We start from the raw sequence: 16,861 nt of genomic DNA on the forward strand, positions 1-16,861 counted from the left end.
AGGGATACATTTTTGATTATTATTCAGAGATTTGATATTTTTCCTCTCTCAGAAAAGAATTAAATATAGTTGGACAAACACACAAAAACTGGCACACTGAGTTGGTACTGACAGACAGCATTAAAATTAAGTTTGTTGAAAGAAAGAAATCTACACCTGGCTATTGTTTCTCTTGTATTTTTAATTGCCTACAAGAAAACTCATCAAAAAGCATAAATCTTACTGTAAATTCCTTCTGTTCTCCTCCAGTTGCACACTTAAGGGGAGGAAATTCATGCATGTCAACTTGAGCATTTATGGACCATTTTTCCCATTTTCCTGAGTAAGGCACTCTTTTCTTTAGCATTCATCCTGATGGTTCCACAGAGTAACAGTGGTCAGCGGCTGCCAGCAGCAGTTCTCATTCCACGCTTGCAGGTCTAGGAAAAAGTGCCCCACAGAGTAGGACTTGTTTGCAGATAGTAACTCCCAAAACATTAAGGAGGAAGTAGCCCTTGTAAGTCTTGAGTGTTCAGAAGTCAGGACAAATTTTTAACTCAAGCAATGCACCTGTATTCTTAGTGGAACTGTATCTCCTTCCTAAGGTAAATGACTTTTTTTCAAAAAAAGGTTCCACAACTCAGAAAGTTAGCAGGCTTAGCTTTTCAAAGCCAAACATACAGGTGATATTTCATACCAATTATGTATTTCATCCCCTTATCCCCCGCAAAACTGGAAGCTTCTTCTAGCAAGTTTCTACATCCTTCTTCAGTCACTGGAGGCTGGGAAAGTAGCAGTCTCAGTACGTCCCAGCAAAAAATGTTACCTCATTACCAAAAAAAACAACAGGGTTAAAGCTTTTACCAAATGAAGGCTTTTTCATTAAAGCCGGCTCACACTACAGAAGCTGGCAGTATACTACAGCATTACAGGAAGTTTCACAATATGATTCTGCAGTAAATATTAAATACTAGATAAAGCCTTCCTATTTCTGTCCGTTACTGCAAATTACTTAATGACTTGCCTAGTTCTGCTTTTTAATTTTTTTAATGGTTCAGAATACTGCTCAGAATAGCAAGCTATCATACCTCCCACCCTTACCTGCTCTCCTATCACTGCCTGAGCAATATGTTCACTAGAAAACTGCTCTTTTGAACTTTAATTCACTTGACCCCTCCTATTTAATACATCTGCTCTCTTCTCTTAACCTATTCGTTCTTTGAATTTAGCAGCTGCTGGTGGTGCGCTTGCCACTCTCATAAACATTGTATTAAGTCACATGTAGTGGCTGTAACAGCTTCTCCTTCTACATTGTACAGAAAGCACTTATGAAACCTGAGCCTTTTAACTTTAATCTTATAAATTATTTTAACCAGCATGCAAAAAATGATTGATTTAGGCTTTTCTTTCCTACTGTAAGTGCAAATTTCACCTCTATTGACTGTAAAGTTACATCTGGGATGAGGGCCAGAAGGTTGCTATTGAGACCTGAGACTCCACTGTATCACCCAGCCTAGTAAAACAAGAAAACTCACACTCAACATCTAGCAAAATAGCATGTATTCTCTCTGACTCTGCAAAATGCCTTCCGAAGTTGCTAAAACCGATTTTGGAATTAAACTCCCAGTACAAACTCTCAACTAGTTTTAAATACTCTGTAAACTGTACAATAGACATCAAAACTACCAAAGGTATACGCTTAAATTACATGCTATCAAATTCATATTTCAAGCCTACATACAAAGTAATCCAGAAAGAATGGTAACAGTATGATGGATGTTAATTGTTAAAGACCATCTCAAGAGCTAAACCTGAAGTCACGAAAATAACTGCACGCATGGACTAAGAATCTGTAAGTTTTAGCTAAGGCTGTACTTAATGTCTGGCTGAAATCAGGACCTGGACCCAGAATTTAGCACTAAGCCATTCAGTATGTAATATTTTTCTTTTCCCTGCATGAGTCATGCTTCTCAGAGAACTATCAGAATGCTTACTGCTACAGCTTACTTACTGTGACCAACGTGGTCAGTTCTGTGACATTGCTGTTCTGCAACCTGGAAACAGAAAACAACTGATGATGAACTGAGTCGTCAAGTAACTTTTACAAGGACAAAGAAAGACACATCAAACAGAACAGCAAAATTTATCAAAAAAAAGTATGTGAGGTATTTCCAGCACATTGAAAGCACCTTGTTTCCCACTGCCAGATATGAAGCCATTACAAGAGGAACAGTTGAAGATAAATGTTATATAATAACACTTGATTTGTTTGCAACCGTCTGTTTAAATACTCGTACCCCTTTTACCATAACTAAATTGTGAATGATACAGTACAACGTGCACCCCTTTGATAAACACAGTAAGCCAAAGGAATCTGTCAAAATGCAAAAAAAAATCCCAAAAATGAAAGGAAAATCGTAATTTTTTTATAATGAAACTAGAGTTTCATTCCATTAGTGATGCTCTCTAAAGCACGCAGATTTCAAATTCTCTTCACGCTATGAGAATTCAGAAGCATCTGTGCATCAGTACACAATCCACACATAATTCACTGAAAATTTAAAACTCAAAGTAATTTTGAACACTTGTTTGCATTGTTTACTTCCCAGATTTTTTCCTCCCTGGGTAGATCAAGTTTTTCTAAACACCTAGTTCACACACACTGTATAGGACACCAAAAACAGCACAACAGATGCAACATTTCCATTTCAGAAAAATGTTACTTGCTATAGCAGTAGAAATCCAATACTGTTGGGGTTTTCTAATGTATATTTTTTCTCTGAAGACATGTAAAGATTCAGTGAAACTTTACAGCTTGGTACTTTAAAAATACTGTCTCTAGCATTAAACATGGACTTGCTTTACAAAGCTTAGAGGTGCTCTCTTCAGCTACACTGATAGACGATTTTAACTAAGCAAATGGGCAAAATTGCCTACATATCAAAAATGCTAGAGTAAAATGGCATTTCAGGATTTTTCTTTGGGTTTGCCTTGATTGGGGCTTTTACGCTGAATACTTTTTAGAAAACAAATGTGCAGAAAAACAGGTATTTTTACTCTAGATCCTTTTCTACAGCATCACACGGCTGTGTGACCATAAAGCTCACCTATCTCACAGTGGCACAGACAAGAAAGCACACTAATAAGTTTACACAAACAAAACTTCAATCATCTACATGAGCAAGAACTTCTTTTAGAGTTAGGCAAGCTACATAATTTAAATCTAGGAAGGCAGTTGCATCAACAGCAGCCAGAGTTTTTCTTTAATTCAATCTTAAATTACAACCTCTAAATTAATTCAAACTGCTTTTTTTGTTTGTTATGGCCACCAATGTCATGCTACACTCCCAGGCCTGCCAGGAAAGCAACAGGTATTTTTCTCCCTTGACAAAGGACAGCCAGGAACAAAACATTCCTCACAACAGTCAGTGGCAACATCATCAGCCTACAAAGGAAGGGTATCTTGTTTATTCTCCCAAGGGGAAATCTAAACATTCATCATCTCCTTCTGTACCCTACTGCCATACTTTGACACCACCAAAAAACCCCAACCTACTGGAATCAAAACAAGAGAGGAGACAGAAGATACCACACAGTAATTACACTATTTAAACAGCGGGAGCAAAACATTTGAGAGAGGGGAAGCTTAAAAATTATGTACTTTGCTACACCCCCAATCATCCTGCTGGCTGACCAGAGCCCTGAATTTTCTTCCAGAAAGCAGAAAACAAAGTCATATTTCTTAAGTTGGAAACGTGGCAGTTCCTGCACTAACCGAAGCTCAAAGCTCAAGTACTTGCTTCTCAGCTAAGATTCTACACAAATGTTGTACTTCTGACTACATATATTCCTATGGCACTGCTAAGTTTGGGGTGTGGGATCAGTCCTGAAGGCACTGAACAGTCCCCCAAAACCTGAACTTTGGGACAAAGGTTAGACGTTCAGCAGAGGGCAGTGAAAAGAGCTCTTCAGGTGCTTGCTTGCCACTTGCCAAGACTGATAACCAGCTACTTAAGAACCTGGCAGGCAGGGATACTACACAGTCACACCTTGCTCAGCCTTGAATAAAGTCATGAAGTATTTTTAAAAACAGGCTTTACTATGGCTCCCTGATTAAACACACACAGACTGGTTGTAGCCCCAGTGTCCAATGCACAGAGTCAAGAGGTGCCTTAAATGGAAAACCAAGGTAAAACTCAATAGCAAAGGCATGATTTGGCATGAACAGAAGGAAATTACACAACACCAACTTCTCCGCACAATAAAAGAAAAAAATACTTTAAAGGACCAAAGAACATTGTTTCAGACTAAATATTCTCTTTCTTGACATAACCGCACACACACAAACATGAAAAGCTCAGGATTTACCATTTCACTGTGCAATACTGGAAGTCCTTGAAACTAGTTTCTTCTTCCTTTCAGTACTCCCAGTTATTCTATTAAAGCCCTACAGAGAAGCATTTTTTGTGGTTTATTTTTTAGATTTGCTTTTAGAACAAATTATTAGAAAGTGTAAAACAAAGTATCCTCAGACACAAACAAAATCCTAATGCAACTTAAGAATAAAAGGCCAGAAATAGCCAACATTCCACACTCAATGGAGAGAGGTGGAAGTTGAATATTTAAAACAAAAGAAAGAACAGAAAAACAAACGTGGTCAATGGAAAATGGGACAGTAAACATGGAGAAGAGTGATTTTATTGTTTCTTTTCAAATCTCATTATGGACTGTGCAACATTAATGTAACCTAATCAGGCTTCCCTGCACTATTTCCTTACTGTGTAAAAAGTAAAGACAAAGGAAGCTTCATGTGTTTAATATTAGCATATAAATGGAGCTAGTTAAGGTTTGACTTCAGTGGGAAGACAGGGTGAGGTGAATTCCCACCTTTGTTACTCTTATCACTTTGCAAGCTGGGTTTTTAAGAAAGACTAGAATAACTGGTTTACATTCTGGCAATGGCATCTTCTCAGCTAAATCAAAACTTAGTATCTGAAAGCACTGCAGAATGCAGCAAAATGTGCAACGTTTTCATAAAACTTCGAGGGAAGACATTTTCTATCTTGATGGCAATTTGCTTATTTCTCCAATGCAAACACACTACAAAAAATATGCCCGTCTTTTAAAAACTTTGTGCCCTTTTTAATTATATTGCAAACGAAGACTGAAAGAACATTGTTTTCAGGTTACGCTCTTCCTGTTTTTCCTTATCGGGACTTGTCTGCTCCAAAAGTTGACTCTGACGGCAAAGCTAACGGAGTTGTAGCATTTATAAAAGACTGAGAAGGTGAGATTAGGGAGCTTTATCAATCTGTTTCATACTTCTATTAATATTTGTAACCAGTAGTTCTTGAAAACCCTATAGAAAGAACACTTGATAAAATGGGGGGCCCTTATTCCTTTAAACTTACCTGAACATTTGAAAGAAACTGAAGCAAGTTTCTCTATGCATAAATACAAGATATGCCAGTTTTGGTAGTTTTAAAAGGCTTAGCAGAAAAGTCATCAATACCTAATAAAGACTAGCACATGACAATGCATTTATTGAAAACCCTTTCTACTGGAAAAGTCAAAAGGAAAAGAGAAGTCATGGGCCTAAAATACAGTTTAAGTTAAGTACTCTGATTTAAAAAATCCCACACACATATTTTTATAGCTTTCTTAAAGACTTCTCTCCTGTGATGAACTAATATTGGAGAAGTGATCATCCAAAAAAATGGATTAAGAACAAAAGATCAACCAAAAAAAAATCTCAGAAAATGTTTAATCTGCCAAAGCAAAATTAGCCCTTATGATTTTGAAAACTGATAATTCAACAGGAGTTCAGTATTTCATTGTCATATTTATGCATCAGTCGCTATGAAGAACATACAAGTAACAGAAATAAATTGTTTTCTCTAAGAGTTTGGGTTCTCGGTTTTATTTCATTTAGAAGATTTATGAAGTTGAGTTTTGCCTGCTTGAAATTCTCCCCCTGCCCCCTTCTACAAATCCGTGAACTAATATGGAAAGAGCACACAACTGAAAATGACTTCTGGATCAAATTTACTTCCTTCCTATCCCACATCAGGCAATTCTTCTCAAAATGGAGCAAGTGCCACCCTCAAATTTGGTTTTCTTCTCCAATCTTTACATTCTTCAGGTTTTCAGCCTAAAATTGTTCTTCATCAGCTTGACCCCATTTGCTTGAATCCTGCAATTTCTATGTTCTTTACACTGTTTTTCTTGGGAGCTTGTGGACCATGGGGCCGGAGTGTGCAAGGAGTATATAAGGTTTTAATTTGGCTAAACTAAAGCAGCCTAAATTCATTCAAATCCTTCTGTAAGTCTCCAGATTACCCTCAGAATCCCAGTGTATGTACCCTTCACCTATTAAAAATATGCTTCTTGAATATGAATAATCCTCCTGAAACAAAACAGAAATCAACTGTATTCCAGATGAGGACTTACCAGGACATTCCCAATGTAACGATCACGTCAGAGAATCACTAAAGTCACTGCACAAAAAGGCTCCCATCTAGAGACATATTTACCTCAGCTACTCACTCAAGTATTGTTCCATGAAGACTCAGTGGTCACATGCTTCCCTGCTGTGCAGAATCCTTCACTGGATAAGCTCTTTATAGCTCTTGCTGCACCTTCTAAACAGAAACAATGCAACTGAGGGGGCGGGAAGCGGGGATCCACCAAAAAAACTCCCACACTAAACCATCTTTGATATGATCTAGTTACACTAGGTCTCATTTCTTTAAGATCTTCTCATTTTTTCCAGTTATTTGCAATTGGACATTTCTCAGGTTAAGTATTTGAAAGGAGAAACACAAGCGTAAATTCTTCTGCTCCCAAATGCCCAATTTTCTCACACTACTATTTTATCAGTCCTCAAAAAACTACATTAGACAAAATTCTAGAAGTGGTAGGAAAACTAAGGCCTCTACCCACATTTTAACTTCATACAAACAGAATGAAGATAAGGGATGTTAATTCAGTTTCACTGTACTAAGAAATCATCTTTTCAGCAGCAAAAAAATGGAAGCTATCCATTTTTAGGACGCATGTCCTAAGCGCAAGAAGCTGGATTCTCCCGCGCAAGAAGCTGGATTCTCCCAGTGAGTATGGCAGCACTGCTTTATGGAAGTAGAAGCCACACAAAGTAAGGTAAGCCACACAAAGCCTTAGGTAAGTACCTGCTTCTGCAGTGGGCAGACTATATCTCTCTGTTGTAGAGGAAATACAGAAGTTAGTTAGCTGCTAGAACACTGCACACAGGACCTATGAATTGGCTCCAAAATGCCTGAGGCTCGCACATAGTTCCACTGTATTTTTTTATCCAAGCAATTTGATCTATGCAGCTGGAGACTTCTCTCATATTCAATTCCTGTGTACAGAGATCCACTTACACAGAACTGTTAGGTTGGAAAAGCTTTTCAAGACTATTGAGTCCAACTGTTCCCCCAACACTGCCAAGGCCACTGCTAATCCATGTCCCCAGGTGCCACACCCACATGGCTTTTAAACACCCCTAGGGATAGCGACTCCACTACTGCCCTGAGCAGCCTGTGCCAGGGTTTAACAACCCCCTCCAGAGAAGAAATTGCTTCTAATATTCAATATCTAAGCCTTCCCTGGCACAAAACTGTACGATCACACCAAAGTAAATACCTTCTAGACAGAGTCCTTACTATCCTCTGAATTGTCATATTTCCTTAAGTCTCCATTAATCTAAACTTGTTTATTTGACCATTTTCAAATACTTTAAAAATATTACTAATTCTCATGCTAAAGCAATTATTCATTATTTGACCTCCAAATGCCGAAAAATCACTATATACACTGTGTGAAGAACAAAGAATCTTCCTTTGTGCTTATTTCTGTTTCAATGCAACAGACCACAAAAGCATAACAATCGATCAGAGGCTTTATTTAGTTCAGTAGTATTAAAAAACAAATTCAACTTCTAAGTCCTTTTTGTATTTTTCAGGTAAAGCATGTCTGCAAAACAGGCCACTTTTTTGCATCACTATCCTCTCCCTAAAATAGATCAAGCTAAAGAGCAGTAAAGTTCAGAATGCTGAGCTATGGGGGTTTATTCACATTGTTGACCATTTTGTGCAGCTGGACAAGGTGAGATTCTGACACTTGGCTATTCAGAAAAAAAAATCACTGTAGAAGAAACAAAAGCTGTCAAAGCTCTGTCAGCACACTGGACACACTTATGCCATGAACCTTTCCACATCAGGACCTTTCACTGTTATGATGGCTGAAAGCAATGATGTCAGCTATGACATGATCTACATCATAATTAGGTATTTAGATCAAGATTCAAGACCTGTGAAAAAACGATCTTTTAGCAAAGCTTGCCCAAAAGTGCTGAAAGGCTTTTGCATCGCTTTAATTAGTTTTAATCGACTCCCACATTCTACAGACATGACAGAAATTTTCTCTGACTCAGCACTTAGAGGGATCAGCAAGCACACTTTAGGACTAAAAAGCGTGGCCATTCTATATAACCTCCCTAAGTGCCACTTCCGTACATTTGAGAAACAAGAATTGTGTCAAGGCTATTCTCTAACAAGTGAGGACATGTTGGTTAACAACTTTATCATGCCAGTGAAAGAAAAGGAAAGTGAAGAAAGGAACACTGTCAGTAAAAATTCAAAACTGCTCCTCTTCCTGTCGTCGCCTTCAGTGGAAGATAAAAAAATGTGAAAATAATTTTTTCTTCTAGCAAAGTGCCAATTCAGCCTTTAACATCCATTTTGAGCTAAAGAGTAAGAGAAAGCCTGAGAATTACTGCACCAGCAGGACTTGATCCTCTCTTTGAAGACTGCATATCTGCTCTGCAATGTTTTAAGCTCTTGCAAACAAGAGGGGAGCAGCAAGACATAGCTTCAGCATTCACACAGCTGCACTAGTCTGCCAAAAAGACACAATTATTGTTTTGCATAGTGCCCCAATCACAAACAAAACTTCACTACATTGTACATCATTCAGAAAATCCTAGACAGCATTATAAAAGCAATAACCACACAGACACAAACATAGCTGAGGAAAAGACAGAGAAAGCAAGAATGAAAAAATCAGCCAAAGGAAGAAAATAAGAATAAAACAAAGCTATTAGAAAGTTTAAAAAGCCTTTTTTTTTTTCCATTAATACTATGGCTTACTTAAGAACCAAAATGCAATGCAACCGTAAAGCCTCACAAGAATTAAGTGAGACTGTTAGGATGATGATGAAAAGTACAAATAATTTTAAGTTCTTTGATATTTTGGAAAGTCTCACCTCTATTAGGAATGTGTTTAGTCACACAGGCAGCACATAGTTGAGACATATCTAAAATGTCAGTAAGTCACTTTTAATTAAGTCTCCCAGCACTGAAGTCTGGTAACACATGGTTAGAAGAGGTGTGAAATATAGGTTTGATTCACAATTAGATCATATTGAGTACACAAGATAATATAAGAGTTCTACTCTGAAAACTGTAACAAGAAGATAACTCTTTCCATGTAAAGATATTATTAACCCAGGTCCTTAAAAAAAAGTTTGATCTCCAAAACTTTGACACGCTCTGATGTGACAAATAGTAAACAGCTTGTATCCTCTCCAATAAAAGCAATTACTAGCTGCAAGCTAAAGCATTTCAACCAAATGGTTACCAAGCACAGCTACATTTAAACATCCTTTCTATCAGATCTTCTGTCTTTATATGTCCACATCAATCACAGAAACATCGCCCTACCTGACTACAAAACCAATTAATCCAACTTTTAAAAGTAACTTTTTAAAAAAATGTATGTATATACATATGCGTGTATATACAGGAACACCTTCCACCAGCCCAGGTTGCTCCAAGCCCTGTCCAACCTGGCCTTGGACACTTCCAGGGATGGGGCAGCCGCAGCTTCTGCAGGCAACCTGTGCCAGGGCCTCAGCACCCTCATGGGGAAGAATTCCTTCCCAATATCCTGTCTAAATCTCCCCTACCAATCACCTGGCATTTAGAGCCCAAAATACCATGAGAGAAAAAAAAAAACAAACATGTTCTGTGACACTGAAGAGTTAATTTAAACATAATGTAGAAGCAGCACTTTTGAGGCAGAAACACAGGTACTGTTTACAGTTACGTGTAATTATTCTCTTGATGGGCTATACATACAAAAAAGAATTTTTCAAAGTATACAAGAAACCACATAACCTGAAGCAGGTAGGATATAATGTATTTTCATAAAGCAGAACTCAGAAATTAAAATCTGGGGAAAAATAATCCTAAGTAATGTATTGGAAGGTGTATTTGGCAGAGAAGTACCGGAAGCCAAGAACAAAACCATTTCCAGAAAAAATAACTTAGATAATGCCAGGATCAAATCATTTACTACATATCATTACTTATATTTTATAGGCACATCAGATAAAACTGGAACAGATTTAACAAATAAGAGCATTTTAGCAATGAAGACAGCTTTTACCTATAAATACATATTATGGAAAAACAATGATCTACTGCAATTCTAATTTGCTCTTGCCCAAGATAGCAGTACCTTCCTTATACACATGTGTAACACTTTTAGGCACTGGAATATTCTCACAGGGACCTACAGTTTCCATCTGTCCACAAACCAAGACAACATAATACAATATTCAAACACACACACACCACTTCATTTCAGTAGGGCAAACTCCTACAATTTTAGGCTCTCACTCTTTCTTCCAAGACAACAATCACAGGCTCCTACATGGGCAGCTGTCATACAAAACAATCAGAGTAACACTTACTCCACATATCGCATAGTCCTTAGACAGTAATACCACATTCCCTCTTCTGTATTTCCCAATGCATACTCCTCCATTCTGCTCTTGAAAACCACAGCCTGCTGATTTTATGCTCCTACAGAAGAGGCACACATTCAAATCTGACTTACACAGCCTTGTATTGAAAGATGCCAATAACAAATATCTAGCAATATAACTAGCACAATACATAAGGAAAATATATCAGGATTCAAAGAAGCTGTGATAATAAAATACCTCATATCTCATTCGATTATTGTATCTTCATTTTACAGTGTTTAGTAAAATATTTTATTTACATTAAAAATCCTGTTGTCATCTTTATCAGTTTACATTACTACTACATTTAGATCAGAACACTGATCTTATTAATCCCAACAAAAACTACAAGCTAATGAATCATACAGTATGTTTCCTAGTTACATGTCTAGTACTAGGCAGCATTACTTTTCAAAACAACCACTAAAAATAAAAAAATAGGGGGTTTTATTAAAATGGGGGGGGGGGGGGGTTGTTTTTTAACATTTGTTAAACTTCTGAATTTTACTGCCTTACCAAAAAAAGGCACTACAGCCAGTAAACTAACTTTAGCACTGCAAAGACCAAAGGGAAACAGAGGTTTTCTTAATTTTAAAAATCACAATATATTTTTATATATATATAGATACATACACACACCCCCCTTTTATGTCTTCATATTTGCAGAAATGTTATTAAAAGGCAGGAATTACAACCATTAAAAAAATAAACCAGTGAACAGATTTTATCAAATTAATACAGTAACTTTAATCTATTACTCCTCTGGAACAACCAAAGGCTTTAAATTGGTCCATGTGCAAATAATCGTATCAAAGGTGATAAAAAAGCCTGTATCACAAAAAAACCCAACAGTACTCTTGCTAGTCCAGTTTACAATTTACAGGATGGCAGTGAATCTACTAGATCACTGGAATCCAGTCCACAATACATGGCAGGAGTTGGGGGGAGGGGATGGGGGAGGGTGAAGGAGGGCAGACACTTCACTTGCATTAAAAAATAGCTATGACTATATCTTCTAAATTCTTGTATTTTTCACTTACATTTGACTACATAAAATAGCATGTCCTGATTTTATTAATGAAAACAGCAATCAGCTGTCTGCAAGCCATCCATGTGACACATCCACACAATCCATTCCACAGGGCACTGGTAAGCACACAGACTTCGGTTCTGAAAAACGCTCAACTAAATGAAAGCTCTGGAAAACTGTGTATTATTATGTGCATGCATTTCAGAAAGGCAAGTTTTCATTTCTCGTATCAATGCAAATGTTTGTTCTCTCACATAATACTGGAATGGAAAGATAACAAGTCAGCATGACTTGTGCTAGACTATCTGTGTGCCCCCAATAAGAAATAATGCGCACATGGAAATGATTTTAAGGTATTTTCACCAAAATAAATTATTGAATTACTTATTGCTTGTAGTTACAGATGTAAACATCATTCTAGTCACGTTACTTAAAAGTGACCAACGTTTTCTAATTGAAATCATACTGAATTTATTCTGAAAACAAAATTTTGATCCAAGAAAGTAAAATTTAGTATCCACTATCCACATTCCACTGTGCACAAAACCCATGTAGATGGTACTACGCAGAAGCTTTTTACTACAGGTTTCCTCATGTGCTACTTTTGAAGTGACTGAAAAAATGCTCCTGTGAGTGGTGCTCCTAGGATTCCTGCATTTTCCTACTGCCATAAACCAGACCCCATGAGACAAGTCCACTTCAACAACCCACTTGACAAGGACAGTGCTGACAGCATATATACTTGTTGGACAGCGGGCACACACTGAGGAATCAGAGAACTGCTTGGGGCAGTGGTGAAGTAACACTAATACTGGCCTACCACTTCCTCAGCTGGCAGGCCTGATCTGTCCATCATCTTCAATACAGTGATTAATTTTCAGAAAACTGTAGAACTTTACTGTTGAATGCCTAGCCTACTTTCAGTTATGGCTGAAAAGAAATGACAAACAAAAGTTATGGCATAGAATGGACAGGCATATGGACAAACAGGTGAGCAGAAAGCACAGTCATAAAATTTTACATGTTGATAACAGCTACTTAAAGGGAAAGAGGCACAAAGGAACCTCCTGCTTAATTAGGAGTATTCAGAAGCATTATGGTACCAGTTGCGCTTCATCAAAAATTGCTTGTTCCATTCCATAAACAGCATTTGAGTTCAATCTCTATTCATAATAAAGTCACAAATAAAAGTAAATCTGCAGCTCCATGGCTAACAAGCTCTGGATCCATGACAATAACTACTTTAGCATTATCAAAAATCTACATTATATAGAATCCGTATTCAAAAGTGTTTCATTTTTTAACTAATGTCATTCTATGCACCATAGGCAGCTTCTTCACTGGAATGGCATGTCACCTGATTAAAAACTACACGTTAATAGTGTACATGCATCAAAGCCAAACTTTCAAGTACAAAAAAGTATTATATTCACCAGATTAGCAGTCACATGTATTAGTTCCCTTATTTCTCTGATGATTGTGTCTAGACAAGGCATTTATCTTCAAAAAACAAAACCAAAACCGGCCAAGTTTGCAATCTGCCCAGAGAAAAACACCCTGGATTTTTACAGCCTACATTCTTCTGACTTCTGTGATTCAGTCCAAGAGGGCTAAACATTTTTCATAGTAGAGAAGGTATCAGTTAATGAAATGAGAAGGTTGTTGAAACATGGCAAATAATTTTGATGAGAAAAAGTCTATATTGCTACGTTTTAAAGAAAAAATTATTAAAGGTATTAAAATACCATTAAGGTTACTACCGAAATCATGAAAAGAGACCAGTCACTAATTTAAGGTTAAGATTCTGCAGAACAGTTTTACATGCTTAGCTCCTGTAAGTGTCAGTAGGTCAATGCCTGTTTATGAAGGCACACACGTAAAACTACTCAGGATTAAGATGTGTTGACCTAATCTAACTGCATCTGAGTCACGATACATGCCCTACATGTAGTGGCAAACTTGTGCACTGGCAAACCCTGAGATCTACTTCAGTCTCCTTCTGAGCAGACAGAGGCAGATGCAGGCTCCGACTCAACTAAACAACTACAACTTTATGATATGATGACATGAGACGACAACTAAACAAGCACATTTATAGAATCATCTAGATTGGAAAAGTCCTTTGAGATCATAGACTTCATCCACTAACCTACCACTGCCAAGTTCACAACTAAACGATGTCCCCAAATATCACCTATACGCTTTTATCTGAATTCCTCCACCACTGTGAACACTCCCATTGCCCTGCACAGCCTGGGCTGGGGCTTGACAGGTAGGAAATTTCTCCTCAGGTAAGAAACTTTCCCTAACATCCAATCTAAACCTGCCCTGGCACAGCTTGAGGCCACTTCCTCTGGTTCCCTGGGAGTAGAGCCTGACCCCCCACAGGGCTCCATCCTCCCATCAGAGAGTTGGAGACAGGGAGAAGGTCCCCAGGAACCTCCTTTTCTCCAGGCTGAGCCCTCCCTCAGCTGCTCCTGCTGCTCCAGCCCCTTCTCCAGCTCTGTTCCAGTCTCTGGACTTGTTCCAGCCCCTCAGTGTCCATCCTCCTCTTCCTGATGGACCCAGAACTGGGCACAGCACCCGAGTTGCCTCAGCAGTGCCAGCTACATGTCATTGCCCTGGTCCTGCTGCCACACTAGGGCTGATACAAGCCAGGTGCCCTTGGCCCTCTTGCCCACCTGGGCACACCCGGGCTCACGTACAGCCACTTTCACCAGCACCCCCATGGCCTTTTCCATCTTACCAGCCACTCTGTCCCCAGCCTGGAGCACTGCAGGGGGTTGTTGTGATCCAAACACAGGACCCAGCACTTCACATTACTGAACCTCATTTAGTTGTCCTTGGCCCATCAATCCAGCCTCTCCAGATCCCTCTGCACAGCCTTCCTAACCTTCCTACCTGCAAGCAGATCAACAATCCCGCCCAACTTGGCGTCATCCGCAAATTTACTGAGGGTGCACTCAATCCCCTCATCCCAATCACTGATAAAGATATTGAACAGGACTGGCCCCAATACTGAGCCCTGGGGACACCACTGGTGGCCTACCCCAGCTGGAAGTAATTCCATTCACCATCACACCCTCTGGGCCTGGCCATGCAGCCAGCTCTGAACCCAGCAAAGAGTGCACCTGTCCAAGCCATGGGCTGCCTTTTTCTCTGGGAGAATGTTGTGGGAGACAGTATCAAAGGCTCTGCTGAAATCCAGGCAGACACATCCACAGCCTTGCCCTCATCTGCTGAGTGGGTTCACCTTGCCATAGCAGGAGATCAGGTTGCTCAAGCAGGATCTGCTCTTCCTAAACCCATTCTGGCTATGCCCCATCCCCTGCCTGTCCTGTATGTGCCGGGTGACCGCACTCAAGACGATCTGCTCTATGACCTACCTTGGCATCAAAGTCAGATTGACAGGCCTGTAGTTTCTCAAATCTTCCTTCTGGCTGTTCACAAGATAGCAGAACATTTGCAACCTTTCAGTCCACCCTAACCGTAACCCTCCCTAGTTAGTCAGAAGTGCTGTTAAATGATGAAAGGGGCTCAATGAGCACTTCTGCCAGCTCCCTCAGTGCCTTCGGTTGAATCCAAGACGCATAGACTTGTGCATCTTTAAGTGGCATAGCAGGTTGCTGACCATTCTTCCTGGACTATGGGGATTTCATTCTGCTCCCTGCCTGTGTCTTCCAGCTCAGGTATCCCGAGAACAACGGATCTTACTATTAACAGCCTATGCAAAGAAGTCACTAAGTAACTGAGCCTCTTCCTCATCCTTTGTCACTATGTTTCTTCCCCCCTCCTACCCCCATCCAATAAAAGTTGGACATTCTCCCTGGCCCTCCTTTTGTTGCTAATGTATTTATTGTCTTTTATGGCACTAGCTGCATTAAGTTCTAGCTGGGTTGCGGCCCTAATTTTCTCCCTGCATAACCTCATAACATTCTCAAGTCCTCCTGAGTTGCCTGCCCCTTCTTCAAAAAGGTCATGGACTTTCCTTTTTCCCTTGAACTCCAGCCAAAGCTCTCTGCTCAGCTAGACCACTGCTCTTCCCTGCCAGCTCATCTTTGGGCACACCTGAACAGCCTGCTTCTGTTCCTGTGTTCCTGTGACTCTGTCATCCAGTCTGCCCTCCAGCAGACCAGGGCAGCCATTCTGCTGACCCACCTCCTTATTTCTCCAAAAATCAAAAACTCTTCTCGTGATTGCTATGCCCAAGCCAGCCTCTATTACGTCACCCACAAGTCCTTCTCTGCTTGCAAATAGTAAGTCCAGGGGAGCACCTTCCCTTGTTTATCTCCGCTACTGACACAGACTTTGGGAATAAATGCATACCTTCTTGTTGAACCAAGATTCACAACTGATGTTAACCCAGCACAGTACTCTTAATGAGCACACTGGATCAGGCCACTTCAACTTCACAGTCTTCTGCATTAGATCAGTTTTGTTTCAACTGTATGAATTCTACTGAGAAGATAAGCATATCTGACCAACTGGAGGCCTTAATTTTCACAATACATATGAATTACAGATAAACTCGTGAGCAGACTTCTTTAATTCAGCCTCACAGAATCCTTTAAAATATCACTGTGATACTAAAGCCACCAACCAGTCTTTAAAAAGCATTAAAAAACCCACTATAACTAAAAGCTTTGCTGCACTAGAATGAAGTATATTTTGGTACTTTAGAATTAGCTACCCATCTATCACATACAGTCTTTCAAATTCTTAGTACTACTATTTCTCTAATTCTTGTAATGAAAATCAAACACAATATATCCATGTGCCAACCTAATAGTTACACCCGTTTGTGACAATACAGTCAGGCTTCTATGTTTAAAAGTAAAGTTGTTTGCTATTAGGAGCAATACTATAACAAGTATAATTTCAAGATGTTCTTAATTTAAAAGCTGTATTTCAGAGAGCTGATGCTCTGCTTATTAGTACTATGCTGTTCACATTGACAGCACTGATCAGTTACCCGCTGCACTCAAAAAAAGACCAAACCAACAAAAAGAGCAACACATTTACAC

The 16,861-nt window shown here is 39.1% G+C and overlaps 1 protein-coding gene across 24 annotated transcripts in view; it reads right to left on the minus strand.

Annotated features, from left to right (window-relative positions):
- BAZ2B (bromodomain adjacent to zinc finger domain 2B) overlaps window positions 1-16,861 on the minus strand; it is a 124,400-nt gene that overhangs the window by 91,962 nt on the left and 15,577 nt on the right. For 18 of the 24 annotated variants that reach the window (XM_069021408.1, XM_069021396.1, XM_069021407.1 and 15 more), the window contains exon 2: window positions 1,991-2,033. The exons of 4 other annotated variants lie outside the window; for them this stretch is intronic. The gene's annotated coding sequence lies outside the window, so the exon portion shown is untranslated. Of the gene's footprint in view, window positions 1-223; window positions 420-1,990; window positions 2,034-16,861 lie in introns of all 24 variants that reach the window. 2 more of the 24 variants (XM_069021385.1, XM_069021387.1) reach the window with 1 other exon arrangement.

Source organism: Aphelocoma coerulescens, chromosome 7 (genome assembly GCF_041296385.1).
Source record: "Aphelocoma coerulescens isolate FSJ_1873_10779 chromosome 7, UR_Acoe_1.0, whole genome shotgun sequence".
NCBI classification, from domain to species: Eukaryota; Metazoa; Chordata; class Aves; order Passeriformes; family Corvidae; genus Aphelocoma; species Aphelocoma coerulescens.